Source organism: Acinonyx jubatus, chromosome A3 (assembly GCF_027475565.1).
Source record: "Acinonyx jubatus isolate Ajub_Pintada_27869175 chromosome A3, VMU_Ajub_asm_v1.0, whole genome shotgun sequence".
Lineage (NCBI taxonomy): Eukaryota > Metazoa > Chordata > Mammalia > Carnivora > Felidae > Acinonyx > Acinonyx jubatus.
The window spans coordinates 89,950,198-89,963,200 of NC_069388.1; the positions used below are offsets into that span (position 1 = coordinate 89,950,198).

The window sequence follows — 13,003 nt, forward strand, 5'->3', positions numbered from 1 at the left end:
AGGCTAAAGTCTGGGATTGTGATGCCTCCCACTCTCGTCTTCTTTTCAATATTACTTTGGCTATTTGGGGTCTTTTGTGGCTCCATACAAATGTTAGGATTTCTTGTTCTAGCTTCGAGAAGAATGCTGCTGCAATTTTGATTGGGATTGCATTGAATATGTAGATAGCTTTGGGTAGTATTGACATTTTAACAATATTTATTCTTCCAATCCATGAGCACGGAATATTTTTCCATTTCTTTATATCTTCTTCAATTTCCTTCATACGCTTTCTATAGTTTTCAGCATACAGATCTTTTATATCTTTGGTTAGGTTTATTCCTAGGTATTTTATGATTCCTGGTGCAATTGTGAATGGGATCAGTTTCTTTATTTGTCTTTCTGTTGCTTCATTATTACTGTATAAGAGTACAACTGATTTCTGAACATTAATTTTGTATCCTGCAACTTTGCTGAATTGATGTATCAGTTCTAGCAGACTTTTGGTGGAGTCTGTTGGGTTTTCCATGTATAATATCATGTCATCTGCAAAAAGTGAAAGATTGACTTCATCTTTGCCAATTCTGAATCCTTTGATTTCCTTTTGTTGTCTTATTGCTGATGCTAGAACTTCCAGCTGTGTTAAACAATAGCGGTGAGAGTGGACATCCCTGTCGTGTTCTTGATCTCAGGGGGAAAGCTGTAGTTTTTCCCCATTGAGGATGATATTAGCTGTGGGCTTTACATAAATGGTTTTTATGATGTTTAAGTATGTATCTTCTATCCTGACTTTCTCAAGGGTTTTTATTAAGAAAGAATGCTGAATTTTGTCAAATGCTTTTCCTGCATCGATTGACAGGATCATATGGTTCTTTTCTTTTCTTTTATTAATGTGATGTATCACATTGATTGATTTGCGAATCTTGAAGCAGCCCTGCATCCCAGGAATGAATCCCACTTGATCATGGTGAATAATTCTTTTTATATGCTGTTGAATTAGATTTGCTAGTATCTTACTGAGAATTTTTTCATCCATATTCATCAGGGATATTGACCTATAGTTCTCTTTTTTTTGTTGGGTCTCAGTCTGGTTTAGGAATCAAAGTAATGCTGGCTTCATGGAATGAGTCTGGAAGTTTTCCTTCCCTTTCTGTTTTTTGGAACAGCTTGAGAAGGATAGGTGTTATCTATGCTTTAAATGTCTGGTAGAATTCCCCAGGGAATCCATCTGGTCCTGGACTCTTATTTGTTGGGAGATTTTTGACAACTGATTCAATTTCTTCACTGGTTATGGGTCTGCTCAAGTTTTCTATTTCTTCCTGTTTGAGTTTTGGAAGTGTGTGGGTGCTTAGGAATTTGTCCATTTCTTCCAGGTTGTCCAGTTTTTTGGCATATAATTTTTCATAGTATTCCCTGATAATTGCTTGTATTTATGAGGGATTGGTTGTAATAATTCCATTTTTATTCATGATTTTATCCATTTGGGTCATCTCCCTTTTATTTTTGAGAAGCCTGGCTAGAGGTTTATCAATTTCCTTTATTTTTTCAAAAAACCAACTCTTGGTTTCATTGATCTGCTCTACAGTTTTTTTAGATTCTATATTGTCTATTTCTGCTCTGATATTTATTATTTCTCTTCTTCTGCTGGATTTGGGGTGTCTTTGCTGTTCTGCTTCTATTTCTTTTAAGTGTGCTGTTAGATTTTGTGTTTGGGATTTTTCTTGTTTCTTGAGATAGGCCTGGATTGCAATGTATTTTCCTCTCAGGACTGCTTTCGCTGCATCCCAAAGCATTTGGATTGTTGTATTTTCATCTTCATTTGTTTCCATATATATATATATATATATATATATATATATATATATATATTAACATTTTATTTATTTTTGAGACAGGGAGAGACAGAACATGAACAGAGGAGGGCCAGAGAGAGAGACACACAGAATCTGAAACAGGCTCCAGGCTCTGAGCTGTCAGCACAGAGCCTGCTCAGAGCCTGATGCGGGGCTTGAACTCATGGACCGCGAGATCATGACCTGAGCCGAAGTTGGCCGCTTAACTGACTGAGCCACCCACGTGCCCCAATTTCCATATATTTTAAGTTTCTTCTGTAATTGCCTGGTTGACCCATTCATTCTTTAGTAGAGTGTTCTTTAACCTCCATGCTTTTAGAGGTTTTCCAGACTTTTCCCTGTGGTTGATTTCAAGTTTCATAGCATTGTGGTCTGAAAGTGTGCATGGTATGATCTCAATTCTTTTATACTTATGAAGGGCTGTTTTGTGACCCAGCATGTGATCTATCTTGGAGAAGGTTCCATGTGCACTCAAGAAGAAAGTATATTCTGTTGCTTTGGGATGCAGAGTTCTAAATATATCTGTCAAGCCCATCTGATCCAATGTATCATTCAGGGCCCTTGTTTCTTTATTGATTCTGTGTCTGGATGATCTATCCATTGTTGTAAGTGGGGTATTAAAGTCCCCTGCAATTACCACATTCTTATCAATAAGGTTGCTTATGTTTGTGATTAATTGTTTTATATATTTCGGCACATAGACATTTATAATTGTTAGCTCTTCCTGATGGATAGACCCTGTAATTATTATATAATGCCCTTCTTCATCTCTTGTTACAACCTTTAATTTAAAGTCTAGTTCGTCTGATATAAGTATGGCTACTCCAGCTTTCTTTTGACTTCCTGTAGCATGATAGATAGTTCTCCATCCCCTCGCTTTCAATCTGAAGGTGTCCTCAGGTCTAAAATGAGTCTCTTGTAGACAGTAAATAGATGGGTCTTGTTTTTTTATCCATTCGGATACCCTGTCTTTTGGTTGGAGCATTTAGTCCATTTACATTCAGTGTTATTATAGAAAGATATGGGTTTAGAGTCCTTGTGATGTCTGTAGGTTTCATGCTTGTAGTGATGTCTCTGGTACTTTGTGGTCCTTGCAACATTTCACTCACAGAATCCCCTTTAGGATCTCTTGTAGGGCTGGTTTAGTGGTGATGAATTCCTTCAGTTTTTGTTTGTTCGGGAAGACCTTTATCTCTCCTATTCTGAATGACAGACTTACTGGATAAAGGATTCTCGGCTGTATATTTTTTCTGTTCATCACATTGGAAATTTCCTGCCATTCCTTTCTGGCTTGCCAAGTTTCAGTAGGTAGGTCTGCCACTAGTCTTATGGGTCTCCATTTGTAAGTTAGAGCCTGTTTATCCCTAGCTGCTTTCAGAATTTTCTTGTTATCCCTGTATTTTGCCAGTTTCACTATGATATGTCATGCAGAAGATCTATTCAAGTTGTGTCTGAAGGGGGTTCTCTGTGCCTCTTGGATTTCAATGCTTGTTTCCTTCCCCAGATCAGGCAAGTTCTCAGCTATGATTTGTTCAAGTACACCTTCAGCCCCTTCCTCTCTGTCTTCTTCTTCTGGAATTCCTATGATACGGATATTGTTCCATTTGACTGCATCACTTAGTTCTCTAATTCTCCCCCTCATACTCCTGGATTTTTTTCTCTCTCTTTTTCTCAGCTTCCTCTTTTTCCATAATTTTATCTTCTAATTCACCTATTCTCTCCTCTGCCTCTTCAATCCGAGCTGTGGTCACCTCCATTTTATTTTGCACCTCATTTATAGCATTTTTTTTACTCCTCATGACTATTTCTTAGTCCCTTAATCTCTGTAGTAATAGATTCTCTGCTGTCCTCTCTGCCTTTTTCAAGCCCAACGATTAATTTTATAACTATTATTCGAAATTCTTGTTCCATTATATTGCTTAAATCGTTTTTGATCAATTTGTTAGCTGTTGCTACTTCCTGGAGTTTCTTTTGAGGAGAATTCTTCCATTTCGTCATTTTGGGTAGTCCCTGGGGTGGCGCTGAACTGCAGGGCACTGCCCCGTGTGCTGTCTGGAGTAACTTGTGTTGGTGGGCGGGGCTACAGTCAGGCCTGATGTCTGCCCCCAGCCCACCACTGGGGCCACAGTCAGAATGGTGTGTACCTTATCTTCCCCTCTCCCAGGCATAGGACTCCCTGTGGAGTGGCATGGCCCCTGTCTGGGCTACTTGCACACTGCCAGGCTTGTTGCACCTTTAATTTTAAATGGCAATACAGCACCTTATTTATCTATGATGAAAAGGTCACATGGCATAGTTGACTTCCATAGTAGTGAATATGTGGCTTAAAAATACTTGCCTGAGATTTCCTCAGGTTTGGTTTCCTGAGGGCAGAAGTGTGAGCTCTCAGTGCCTAGCAGAGTTCCCAGCCTGGTAGCATCTCAATATATATTTAATAAACTGAATGAAGGGTAAATAATGAATGTAAGTGGAGCAACAGAAAGAGTTCTGAAATGTGACACGGCTCAAGGAGCAGGGGTCTTCTGAGCCCAGAAGTGAATGTGGGTGTTCTGCTGTGGAGATCAGTGCTTATTCTAAGCCATTTTGGGGGTACTTGCTGAGGTTTGGCAGCCTGCTGGTGAAAGACAAGGGCTTAGAAGTGAACAGTCGTAGGCTCTGTGGGGAAACTTCCAGCATGTTTTGAGACAGAGGACATTAGCACCATCTTTGGGGCACCTGAAGTACCATCCTTGAGATTTGAAAGTGGAGACCCCTCAGTGGCCCTTCCTGAGTAATCCCAGTCCCAAGTCATAAGGACAAGAATGATGAGGAGTTTTAGTTATCCCTAACAAGAGTATTTATATCACAGTTTCAAAAATATTATCGCCAAAACTTGATGTGTGACTCCAATGGTTGCCCATGAACCTTGCTCAACTTTGGATCCATTATGTAGAACTAAATTCACAATGAAGTTGGTGGGAAACATAAGTGGGGGTAGATTTTATTTGTTATTTATTTTTTCACCTTTCCCATAACAAGTACTATTGAGAGAGATAATCCTCCACAGGTCTCTGGAGCTCCTACATGTCTTACTGGGTCTGCCAGGAATGCAGAGCTCTGACTGCTCTTTGCCCAGATTCTTATTCAAGGTTGAGTTTGCAGTCAGCAGCTTTAAGGGATAAGGTCGTGTCTCACCAGGAAAAAGAACAGGCTTGTTTACTGCTTGCTATAAAAGCAGAGCCCTTACCAAGTTCACTGCTCCCCAGATACAAAGCAAACCCACTGCATGTGCACCACCCGTTTGTCCCATGGTGTCACTCATGTGGGACCTGGGGGCAAAGAGATTTTTGCAAACATGCTCATGCTGCTTCCTGTCATGAGCAATAAAGTCCTTGCCACCTGGCCAGTGGTCTTGTGTTTTCTACTAGTACCCAAGAAACAGCAATAGGCTAACTTATTTGCTTATAAGTAGGGTAAAATCAAATGCTACTTCCTTCAAGTATGTATTGCTTTTGTGATAGCAAAACAATTGACGTTATTATAAAATTAGAAATGATCCTTCTCTAGCAAATTGTTACTTTCCTTCCTTGATTCTCTAGTTAACACTGATTGAGGGGCGCCTGGGTGGCTCAGTCAATTAAGCATTCTACTTCGGCTCAGGACATGATCTCACCATTGGTGAGTTCAAGCCGAACACTGGGCTCAGTGCTGACAGCTCAGAGCCTAGAGCCTGATATGAATTCTATGTCTCCCTTACTCTCTGCCAGTCTCTCTCTCTCTCTCAAAAATAAATGTTAATGGGGCGCCTGGGTGGCGCAGTCGGTTAAGCATCCGACTTCAGCCAGGTCACGATCTCGCGGTCCGTGAGTTCGAGCCCCACGTCAGGCTCTAGGCTGATGGCTCGGAGCCTAGAGCCTGTTTCCGATTCTGTGTCTCCCTCTCTCTCTGCCCCTCCTCCGTTCATGCTCTGTCTCTCTCTGTCCCAAAAATAAATAAAAAAAGTTGAAAAAAAATTAAAAAAAAATAAATAAATGTTAAAAAAATAATAAAATTGACTGAAATGCATTGATATGTTTCTATAAACAAATACCCAAATACCTAGGACAGAAAATGTGAGCCTAAGTCATTACATTTTATGACTATTGCCTTTCAGATTAGAAAACATATTTCTCAAGCATCTCAGCAAAATTCAGTTTTCTAGTAAAACTAATTCTGGATAGTCTGGAGCCGATCCCTGCAGCCACTCCTTTCAATAGTTGGCACCTTTTTTTGGGGGGGGGGTTGTTTTTGTTTAATATTTATTTATTTTTTAGAGAGAGAGAGAGAGAGAGAACACGCTGGGTTGGGGCTGAGAGAGAGGGAGACACAGAATCTGAAGTAGGCTCTAGGCTCTGAGCTGTCAGCACAGAGCCGACTCAGGGCTCGAACTGATGAACCACAAGATCATGATCTGAGATGAAGTCGGAAGGACTGACACTTAATGGACTGAACCACCCAGGTGCCCCAATAGCTGGCGTCTTGCAGTGATTTCCCCATCTAGCTTCCTATATGCCTAAGAGTGGGCAAGGGATTCTGCCCATGCACCGTGCATTCCTCCAAACGCCGGCCCCCTTCTTTAGATTAGCAGCTAAATGTGCTAATCTCTCTAGATCCAGAGGCTTCAACCACTCCTCCAAAGTTGTCTCTAACCTTGTCTCCCCGGGGAGAAAGAAGCATGATCTCCTCAGGGTCCTAAAACCATAAGCTCTGGATTTCCCTGGGGTTGGAAGGAGGGGAGGCCATCTCCCAGCTTTAGACACAGGAAGGAGGCTTGACTTCCAGTGGGGATGGGAAAAGGAAGCACTAAGATTAATTAGCTGTATCTCAGCAAGTTACTCTGTAACATCTCTCCTCAGTGTTTTCAATCCCTTGACTCTCACACTCTTTCTAAAAAGTATTAATTTAAAACCGCGGTGGGGCTTGTTACTAAACAGTGCTCACTAAGGTTACCACTCAACTCTCTGGAACTACATCAAGAGCCAGTTATCAGCTCCATCTCAGGAGACATCTCAGGACCTTTGGCACTCGACCTACCTACCACTTCCTCTCTCCCATCAGCTTGCCCATCGTCCAAGTTTCTTTGTCTCTGGCAGCTCCTTCTCTGGATCCTTGATGGCTCATTTACCGACATAAATCTTAGAAGTTGCTGTTCTCCAGACCTCTGCCCTAGGCCCTCTTCCCGTCTTACATCCCAGCCCCTCCTGAGTGGTCTCGTCTCCGTGGTTCCAGTGGCTCTTGCAGCCCCGTCCCTCCCCCGCCCCACTCCCCGCCTCCTCTTTCCTGAGCTCCAGGCCCCACCCCCCCCACCCCCCACCTCCAGCTTTCTAGAGGACTTTTCTGCTTGCGTGTGACACAGGCACCCCAAAGGCAATGGTTCAAAAACATATACTGAGCCTGTTCCCCCAAATCAGCTCCCCACCCCCCACCTCAAACCCCTATCAGCACATGATGCCACCATCCACCCAATTGCCCAGGAAGGAGTCAGAGCTTCTCCCATTGCCTGTCAGCGCGGCTTGTTGATTCTTTGTCCTCATTTCTACTGTCACTTCTCATTTACCCTCCGATGCCACCTGAGCCCAGGGCACTGGCATGTCTTGCTGAGATCACTGCCTCTACCTCAATCAAATCATCTCCCTAAACTGCAGCTGCAACCCATTCTGGACTCCGAAGTGACAAAGACCTTTCTCAAGTGCAAACCTGATCTTGTCTTTCTTTCTTTCTTGTTTTTTTGTTGCCGGGGGAGACGGTGCTCATCTGGGATATGAAACCCTTGTCATTCTTTTTCCTTAAATCTCTGAACACCCCTCAGTTTCCTCCCAAAGAGGAAGTCATTATGACTTCCAAATCCCTTCATGCCCTGCACCCACCTCCCCATCCTCCTCTCCGAACGAGAACTTCCAGCCTTGCTGTGTGGTGCCGTGTCCACCAGAGGGCAGCCTAACCAGCAGTGCTGTGGAGCTCTGCCACTCCGAGTCTGAGTATGCAGTGTTTTCCCAAGAGCTCAGGCCTGTTCCCTGATGTCATACATCTCAGTTTGGTGAGGGAGGCAAATGAAAAAGAAACGAAGCTCTGAAAGAATATCTGTCATTTAATCCAAGTGTTATTAAAATAGGAAACAGGAATAATTAGGGACTCCATTGGGAGGGGGGTCAGGTTTGGTTTGCTATTTCCTAAGATGAAGGACCAAGAGGAGGAACAATCTGAGGGAATATTATAAAGATCTGATGTTGGTAATAAGGATATCTGTAACACATTTTCAAAGTACTGGCTACTGGTTTTAAAATATATTTATATTGCCCAAAGCAGTTACTCAACTTTCCAGAAAACTTGTCCAATATAGTGAAGACTCCAGCACTGCCTGTAGTACAGAGCATTCTACATCCATCCATCTCCCAGCTGGAGTCTCCTATTCGTGTATGTGTCAGGGAGGGAAGGATATCCTTCTCTAGTCTTCTGACTTGTCTTTTGACATCCTCGGTTATATACATTGTATCTTCAGGGCTCAGCACAATTCTCCTTTCTGCTGGGAAACTTTCCCAACTGCCCCAATCTGGACAAAACACATTTCTGATCGCCATGGCAACTGAGATGCACGCCTCCACCCCAGGAATCTCCATTCTGTACTGTCATGCTTTTTTCAGAGTAAACTATTTCTCTAGGCCCATCTTTATGACTGGCTCACAGCAGGTGCACAGTATTTACTTGTGACTATGTAAAACATCCAACACATGTGTTGTGTGGCCTTTGACCAGTCATTGCTTTCCTGCAAGCCTCAGGTGTCTCATCATTTCAGAATTTACACAGCCTACAATATTGTGAGAAGGCTTAATCAACTGTTTTATGCATATTAGTAATAAGAATAGGATTATTAAGCAAAGGACTATCTGGAATTTCAGAACCTGGTATATTTGCTTGAGGGTTTCTTCTCCAACTTATGTCCTGGGGTATTTGCAGAGAGTACCATTCAATTGTAAAAAGACAAGACTTCTGAAGGGAAGCTCTAGAAACACTGGAGTGGACCTAGAACTTCCAGCCTTGCTGTGTGGTGCCATATCCACCAGAGGGCAGTGTAACATCAATGTTGTGGAGCTTTGCTTTTCAGAGCCCTCAGAATGCAGTGTTTTTCAGATAGCTCGCAAGCAAACTTCCCTCCCCCCACCCCTCCCAGCCATTTGGATGAAAATCTTTATAAAATGTATTACATGATCTTCTAGCCATTATAAGAATATTGTTATCATTGTTTCCTGTGAGTTACTGTCACCATTTTCTGTCATTGGATTAGCTTCGTTCGAGGCCATTGCTGCTTTTCCGCTGTCATGCAGAAAAACTGTCTAAAGGAAGTAAGAGCTAGCCATGGTCTGTGCATTCATGTTTTAGAAATAAAGTGGATTGCTTTTCCTTTGTAAAGCCAAAATAGACTTATTCCAGAAGATTTAGAAGGAAGAAATGAAAAAGTAGTGAGACCCTCCCCCATCCCCGACCACAAACTCTCACTACTTTTGTCCCCTCTGCCTGTACTTATCAAGAGCCAGAATATTCCAGGTTTTGTGCTGGGCCTCAAAAGTGCAGAGGTGAATACAGTGATGAGCTTGCTTTTAGGGAGTGTGCTGTCCAGTGGGGAAGGCTGACGGACAACAGAGAGATTATTACAATCAAGCATAATGCGGGCTTTAATGCAAATATGCACCAAGTTCTCTGAGAGCATACAGTGGAGGCTAAGTGAGAGGAAATGCTTTTTAGAAGAAGGGCCAATCAATGAAGTTGGATTTTGGAAAACCATGTATGATGGGGGGGCAGGTAGAGGAAACAAGAAATCAGCTGACAGAAATACACCTTCCTCTTGAGGAATCCTTAGTGATAGTAATATTCTGGCCTCCCCAAGGGTTTGTACTGTAAGCACGCAGCAGAGTGCCTGATACACGGTGGGGGCGCAGGTAAAGTTTGTTAGTATACGAATATGAACCTCTATGATTTTGCTGGGCTACTGATGTCCCTATAAGTTTTTGTCCCTGTGCTACTAGCCTCTCTCAGGTATTCACGTGGCCTCCTCCTTCACTTCATTCCGTTTTCTGCTCACATTATCCACTTCATTCTCTTACCCTTCAGAGCACTTACTATTGTCTGATGTCATATTACACCTATTGTCTGTGTGCCCCCACAAGAATGTAAGCTCAGGGAGGGCAGGGGCCTTATTTTGCTCACTGGTGGGTCTCTAGTGCCTGTAATAGTTCTTAAAACACAGGAGATGCTTGATAAATATTCTTCTGAAAACGTAAAAGGAACGAGTATGAGAGTTATCAACTTTGCTTTTACTTTGTAATTGAAAATGCATAGATAGGGGCGCCTGGGTGGCTCAGGTGGTTAAGTGACCACCTTTGGCTCAGGTCATAATCTCAAGGTTCATGGGTTTAAGCCCCACATCAGGCTCTGTGCTGACAGCTCAGATCCTGGAGCCTGCTTTGGCTTCTGTGTCTCCCTTTTTGCTCCTCCCCAGCTGGTGCTCTGTCTCTCTCTCAAAAATAAATAAACATTAAAGAGATATTTTAAGAAAAAAATATGTATATGTATACTTTTTAAAGCAAACAATGGAGTAAGGTTGCTATAGCATGTTAGGGCATTTATTGGAACATCCAATATTTTATTGGAAAACTGACAAATAAAATAAGAAAAGAAAGAAACCCAGTTGTACCCATTTAGCTCCCATTCTCTTCCTCTTATTTATTCCAAGGAAAGAGAAGAAAATCATCCATGATAAGTAGCAGCTGTCAAATAGGAAGCTTCATGCTCCGGGAAAAGCGAAATCTCCCACCATGCAAACTCATGTACTACAGGTTCAAGTACACTTTTCTTCTGTAGGGAAATTGGAAAGACTGAAATGAGCTCACCCATCAGTGTTACCTCCAGCCCTCCTTGCTTTGTGGTATTCTACAACTCTGAAAGTTATAGAAAATGGATAGTAATACAAGTAATTCTTGTCCATGGAAAACAAATAGGGTTGGGAGGAATGTGAGATCATCCTGTGGCATCTATCTGCGAATTCACATCAGCACTGCTTATCTGAATATAAGCGTGGACAGTGTTGAGTTCCCTCTGGATGGGTTATATAACATCCTCTTGGTTTCCTCATTAGTTAATGAGCTGCATAGAACATTTCACAAGCGTTTGTTTTATATTTGTATGAGAGTCCGATTTTACATTTTTAAAAGAATAATCACTTAACATTAGTAGCATATTGGAAAAATATCACCACAACCATCATCTTATATGCAATGCATCTTTTCAGTGGAAGCAAATTCATTTGCATTTTCCTGGTGAAGGGAATTTTTTTCATTCCTCTGACTTAAGAGGATGGAGTGGGGGCTCTACCCCCCTCGGATACCAAAGATCAACAAGGTACCCTGAATCCTGTTGAGAATTACTTTTTGGTCCTTAAAGATTGGACATTTCTCACGAACATGTTACTGCCCAACAGCCAATCACAAGCTTGCCTCTCTATGCTGGTAATGCTATTCTGCAGAACATCCCCACGATAGTTTGTATGCGGTGGCTGTGTGTGTGACAAGAGTTAGGAGAAGAATGTGAACTTGCTGGTAAGAACTGTGACAAGACCCATAGCAAACAGAACCTTTGTTTTCAAGGGGAAAGGGACAGTCTTTTCAACAAATGGTGCTGGGAAAACTGGATATCCATATGCAAGAGAATGAAATTGGGCCCTTACCTTACACTCCATAGGAAATTTTACTCAAAATAGATTAAAGACCTACACTTAAGAGCTAAAACTATAAGACTCTTAGAAGAAAACATAGGAGAAACCCATCATGATACTGGATTTGACAATGATTTGTGGGATGTGACACCAAAAGCATAGTCAACAAAAGACAAAATCAATTGGACTTCTTCAAAATTAAAAACTTTGGTGCAGCAAAAGGAACCATCAAGATGGCAAAAAGCCAACCTATAGAATGGGAGAAACTATTTGCAAGACATATATATCTGATAGAAGATTAATATCCAGCATATAGGAAGAACTCCTACAACCCAACAGCAAAACAACCAATCCAATTTTTAAATGAGCAAATAACTTGAGTAGACATTTCTCTAAAGAAGACATACGAATGACCAATGAGCACACGAAAAGATCCCCAACCTCATAATCATTAGGGAAATACAAATCAAAACCTCAATGAGCTATCACTTCCACCTATTAGGATGACTATTTTCAGAAAAAGAAAAAAAAATGAAAGAAAGAGAAAATAACAAGTGTTAGTGAGGATATAGAGAAACCCTCCTACATTGTTGGTGGGAATGTACAATGTTGTGGCCCTTGTGAAAAGGAGGTTCCTCAAAAATTGAAACATAGTATTATCATATGATGTAACAATTCCACTCCCGGAAAGAATGGAGAGCAGGAACTCAGATACTTTTACATCAATGTTTGTAGCAGCACTATTCACCATAACCAAAAAGAGGAAATAGCCCAAATGTCCATTAACAGATGAATGGATATACAAAATGTAGCATACACGCGAGGGAATATTATTCAGCCCTTAAAAAGAATGAAATTCTGATCATACAACATGGATGAACCTTGAAAACATCTTGCTAAGGGAAAAAAGCCAGACATCAAAGGCTACACATTGTATGATTCCATGCAAACAAGGTGCCTAGGATAGACAAATTAATAGATGGAAAAAAGTAGAAGTTGCCAGAGGCTTGGGAGAGAGTGACAGGGATTGAGTGTTTAATAGGTACAAAGTTTCCGTCGGGGATGATATTCTGGAGATGGATAGTAGTAACGGCTGTGCAACACTGCAATTGAATTGTCACTAAATGTACACTTAAAAATAATTAGGGGCGTGTGGCTGGCTCGGTTGGTAGAACATGTGATTCTTGACCTCAGGATCATGAAATCAAGACCCACAGTGGGTGTAAAGCTTACTAGAATTAAATAAATAAACATATTTTTTAAAGTTTATTATTTCTGAGAAAGAGACAGAGTGCGAGCGGGGGAGGAGCAGAGAGAGGGAGACACAGAATCCGAAGCAGGTTCCAGGCTCTGAGCTGTCAGCACAGAGCCCGTCGTGGGACTCAAACCCATGAACCGTGAGACCACGACCTGAACTGGAGTTGGATGCTTAACCGGCTGAGCCACC

At 41.8% G+C, this 13,003-nt stretch overlaps 1 long non-coding RNA gene across 2 annotated transcripts in view; it reads left to right on the forward strand.

Moving 5' to 3' along the window:
* The window catches only part of LOC106973018 (uncharacterized), a 31,405-nt gene extending 20,586 nt beyond the window's left edge, over window positions 1–10,819 (forward strand). For both annotated transcript variants that reach the window (XR_003424692.2, XR_003424691.2), the window contains exon 5: window positions 10,579–10,819. This is a non-coding gene — a long non-coding RNA (uncharacterized LOC106973018). The remainder of the gene's footprint in view (window positions 1–10,578) is intronic.
* Window positions 10,820–13,003: the final 2,184 nt, after the last annotated feature.